Below are 5,508 nucleotides of genomic sequence, written 5' to 3' on the forward strand. Positions count from 1 at the left end.
AAATGTGTACTGTTTGAAGCTGCTATATTTTGGGGCAATTTGTTACACAGAAATATATATCTAATGCACTCATCTCAGACAATATCTATTCCATAAAGACTTCAATAGCTCCTGACACACACACACACACACACACACACACACACACACACACACACACTTTGTGAGCCTCAAACCTCCCACAGCCACAGCACTTTGAGCTCACCTCTTAGCAATGTACTTAAAAGATTAATTATAATTATCTGTTTTTGTCTTGGTGTCCCCACTAGACTTTTTTCCTTTTTATTGAATTTATTGGTTAATGAAATTATATAGGTTTCAAAAAATGATATAGGTTTCAGGTGTACAATTCTATAATACATACAATTCAGCTGCATATTGTACTGTGTGTTCCCCACCCCAAGTCAAGTTTCAGTTCAACTACTAGACTTTGAGACATTCAGGCTGTGACATGTATTCTTGGTTAATTTATCTTTGTATTTCTACTGTCAAATGTAGTCACATATGATCAAAATTATTTTATAGATGAATGAATGCCATTTTGCTAAGTGATACTGGGGATTAAAAAACAAATTATATCTATGTTATGCTGTAAAAGCTTATAATCAAGTTGGGGAAGCAAACATAAAGTTAATAAATATAAATATAAATGAAATAAGTGTTGGAGGATCGTGATAACAATGTGCTAAACGTTTGTGAAGCATAAAAGATAGAATGCCTTTTCTGATCTAGGCAATCTGAAAAATATTCCCAAAGAAGGTGGCTTTTGAGGTTAACCTTGAAGGATAAAAGAGCTTTAAGCAGCAAAGATGAGAAGGAAAGGAATCCAAAGTTAATGAAAAGTATAAACAAATCCGAAAAAGTGAGGAAATCTAGCAGCGAGTCAGATTCAGGCCTGTGCCCAAGGGTAGAAGTCAGATAAAAATGAAATGGAAATGGAAATCAATTAGCTTAAAGGGGGCACATGAGGTCATTAGTCTTAGAGAACCTGTTGAAAGCAGAACCTTGGGAAATTGACATTTAAAGAAGAAGAGAAAAGGGGAACTTGCTAATAAGGTAAGGAGGTATGCTAATCACTTTACAGAAGTTTAAAGGAGGTGGGGAAGCCCAGAGGGTGAGCATGACACAACATAAAGAGAAGCCTGGGGATGTGGCAATTAGGCCACTACTGACCTTTAAGAAAACAGTTGTCTCTTAACCAAGGGAGATGGAGGACAGATTGCAGTTTGAGGGAAACACAGTATGTTGGAAGAAGACTCTTGGGAGAAGCGTCCCCATAGAATCTGGTAGACCTGCCTGTTCAGACCTCTGAGTCACTGGAGGTTGTTATTTTGAGAGTAAAACGACTTCCCTGATAAACATCTTTCTTTATTTGAAATAAAAAATACTTGACCTTCCCTGACTCTTTTCTTTTCCCCAGTGCACACACCTTCACGGTTTATGACTCTGAATGCTGGGCCATTTATTGCTGATTCATCTGTCTCCTCAACTAACCTGTAAAAATCCATAAATCAGAGAGGTTGTTTCCTTCATCTCTTCATTCAGAATGTACTTAATAATTCCAATAAAGTCATGATAACATTTGGCCTTTGTAAACTCTTTGTAATCCCCAGAATACATTTTTCAGCAAACATTTATTGGGGCTTTACTAACTGCCAGGCCCTGGGCTGAAAGGGATATCTCTGCTAATCCCCTCAGGAACCCTGTGATTCCACAGGGCTTTGCTTATCCCCTTCTCACAGATGTGCCAAACACAGAAAAGATGTCGTTTATGTAGATGGAGATCCTCAGAGTTAAATCTGCTGAAGGTACACATGCCAGCACATTACAGCTATAGCAGGGTGACAATTCTGGTTTGCCCGGGACGTGAGACTTTCAATTTTAAAACCAGAACAGTTCCAAGCAAAGCAGGACTAGGAAACATTCCATAGTCTTTAGGGATGAAACAGTAAAATACTGCCCTGAAGAAAGGGGCCAGTATCCTGGTCCCACCAGCAATTTATATTTGTATTTGCCTAAGCAACCTTTTCTACCATTTGATCAGTAGCTATGACACCCACTGACCACTGGTACGTTAGCTTGCTGCTGGGGTCCAGCTGATTGGGACTGGGCCAGACGGGCTGGACACGCCCTGGAGCCCTTCTGCAGTCCCTCCCTGGCCCCTATCATGCACCTGTGGGGTCCCTTGGCCTGGCCTGTGCCCTCTCAAAATCCGGGACCCCTTGGGGGATGTCAGAGAGTCAGTTCGGCCCAATCCCCGTTAGCCAGGCAGAGGGACCCCACCGGTGCACGAATCCATACACCGGGCCTCTAGTATTAATCACAAAGAGAACTCCAGTGTAACCACAAGATTAGATGAGTCAAGTTGAAAAGTGTAGCTGCGTTTGGAAACATGTTGAAATATACACTTTTTCATTTAGCCAGCTTTTGCCTGAAAACGTGTGATTTACAAGAAAGCCACAGCTAGGCCCTATTACCATCCCTTTTCCTGCTTTATGTTCAACTCTGGAAGGAAAGCCAGATTTATCATCCACGCTGGTGTTTGCCCAGAGCCTCAAGGAATCATCTCTGTAGTGTTAGCCAGGCCGCCTTATACTGTATCCTCCTATAACTACATGCTAAAAGTCAACTGAGAGTTTTACTCTTCATTTGCTTGTTCTCAAAAACCTGTTCTTTTTGATGCCACACCAGTAAAAATGTCAAATGAGGAAACAGCCTTTTTCTCACGTTCCTTGCAAGTGCTGCACTGTACTGTCTTTTTCCTTCTTCTTCTTCACAATGAGCTAAGGCTCTGCTTTCTGATGAGCTGATAATTGTGTATGTTTCCTGAAGATGGAGGAATTTCATAATCGACACAGCCACCTGCTGCTCTCCGCCCCTCCTCCGACGCTGGTGCAAATGAATCATCAGGAATGCAGACTGGTTAATTGAAATGTTTTCTATTGTTTGGTTTAAAAAAAAAAGTGGTAGTGGCAACAATTTCTTCCTCCTTCCTAATCTCTGCTTGGCTTTGCTGAAAGGAGGCGGATCTGGGAGGGCCACAAAACACACAAATTGCTGTTTTGACAGTCTCTGAGGGTCCCTTTCTTTCCCAAGACAAATAGCTCCCTCAGGTCCTTCGAAGTAGATGCTGTGCTGGCATTGGCTGGGAAAAGCGAGCTGGTGGGGAGTGTGTGTTTCAGAATTAATTCTGGACTCGTCCCTCACAAAATCCCCTCTGGAAATGAGATCTTCACCTTCCCGATGGGCTCGCAGTTGGAATTACGTGAGTTCGCTTCCATAGGCTGCACATCCATCGCCGGAGGCTGGAAAGGGGCGGCAGAGCTGTGCGAGAGGAATGAGGACTGCAACTGCACTTACCAGTGTTTTTCACTGACGGGCTGGTTTAACCATCAACCTTCCGCTTTCTGAAAAGCGGGGGTGTAAAACTTGGCGGTGCTTTAGGACACCCTGGGCTGGAAAACAGCCAGCTTTGCTCTGGGATGGGGCCCCTCCCCAACCCCACGTGGCAGGCTGGAGAAGACGGCCTTGAAATCAGAAAGCCCCAAGTTCCAAACCCGTGTTTCCCATTCATTTGCCAACTGACGTTGGGGGAAGTTGCTGATCCTCTGAGGCGGTTTCCTCTACCACGAAGTGAGAAAGATAGTCTCGTTTTCCAAAACAGACGTGTTGTTGTTACTAGACTTGTTACTAGTAAATAAATTGGTCTTAATTTGGCTCTTTAATAAAAATGAGGGTGATGCAGGGGGGATTGTTTTTCAATAGGGAATTATTAGAACTGAAATGTGTGTTTTTTTCCCTTCCATCCAGCCATTATACCCATTCTTATTCCTTTCACCCACTTCCCCATGTAATCTTTGTCCTTGTGCCCCATAAAAACAGCTGGCTTGTTGGGGGGTGGAGAGCAGATTTTCATGGATGGAATACTGCTGGAATAAATGTTCATATATGACTCAACCCTGTCTATGCTGAATTGGCTCAAGTAGTGACAGGCAGCCCGGACCCATTGGTTGTCCGGTTTCATTGTGAGCACTGGATGAAATGATAAAATTGTGTTTCTAAAATGCCTGGCATATAGGATGCATCAACGAGTTGTGTTTTTCTTGCAGAACTTTGGTCCCCATGAATACAGACTTAAAGTGGCCCTATGCAACTAAGTTCCCTAAAGCCAACACACACACACACACACACACACACACCAGCCAGGATTTGAACTTGGGTCTCCAAATTAACAAATTTTCAGTTTCATCTCATGGGAGAGCCTTCCTAGCCTTACCCAAACCTAGCCAACTCCAAAAGACGGGATCTTCTTCCTATTTCTTGAGGTGGTATTCTATAAATCAAGTCCCAGATTTTTATGTGAATATGCAAGGGGCTTCTGGCAATTCAATAGCAGTCATGAAATCTATTATGTATGGGTCGAAAGTAAATGTTTTACCGTCATTAAGAGGTTCCAGATTAAAAACAGATGGCCTCATCAAGAGAAAAACTGCTACTTCCTCTTCAGCTCCAACACTGCCCAACTGCCTTCCTTCAAAGGGTTTCATTTTCATCTAATAATCTTAATTGGACAAGGCCTTCCCCTAGCTTTGCCAGGAAGCCAATATCTTGGAAGGGAAAAGTTAGCTGAATTTGCTGAGCATGACTAAGCACCAGAAACCGTGCACAGTCTCACCTCCTTTGAGAATGGTTTGAAATAAGTATATTTGACATCACTTTATAAGAAACTAGAGATCAAATAATTCACCCGGAGTCCTCCAAGAGCAAGTGGAAAAGTGACGAGCTGATTTGAAAGTCAAAAGCCAATGACAACTGTGGGGAAAGGAACTTTGCAGTTTTGAGAAAAGTTGTGAAAGTGGAAATAGACAAATCTCATAAGCTCCACTAGAGATCACAGTGAGGCAGTAGAACAAAAAGAAGAGAAGCCTTTTACTAAAACACAGAAAATATTGACCACATTCGACTTTCAACCCAAACCCAAGCCCAGGCTCCATGCCCTGTGCAGTTTCAAATTACTAGAGGGTGGTCTGACACCCAGACTTACTAAATAAAGGAATCCTAAATCTCTACTTGTAACTCCTGCCAATTCTCTCGTTTTTCTGGTGTTTTAAAAAGTTGCCACTTTGGAAGAAGACGGTAGGTGGTGTGTGACTGTTTCACTCTGAATTTGCTAAACTGATTTCTGAAAATCCATAAGAGGGAAGCTAAATTAGTGCCTGGATTGTATTGGCAAAGTGTTTGTTCTTCAATTATGACATGAAGACACTCAAGTGATTACACAATCGGGTGTGTTCTGTCAGGTGACCCAGTTCTATTTTCAGCTACATATATAGAAGCAGCAGCCCTGAGAGAGTGGCCTGGCAGAAGGGAAGCCAGTGTACATGTACAATTCTCATTTCTAAGAAAACACATGACCACAAAGTTCCCACCCAATCTGCTCCAGGACTTAGAATCAATGTTTGGGAAAAGAATTTAGAAAATAGATGTTGGCGGGGGGGGGGGGGGGGG

This window comes from Myotis brandtii, unplaced genomic scaffold (genome assembly GCF_000412655.1).
Source record: "Myotis brandtii unplaced genomic scaffold, ASM41265v1 scaffold69, whole genome shotgun sequence".
In the NCBI taxonomy this organism is placed as follows: Eukaryota; Metazoa; Chordata; class Mammalia; order Chiroptera; family Vespertilionidae; genus Myotis; species Myotis brandtii.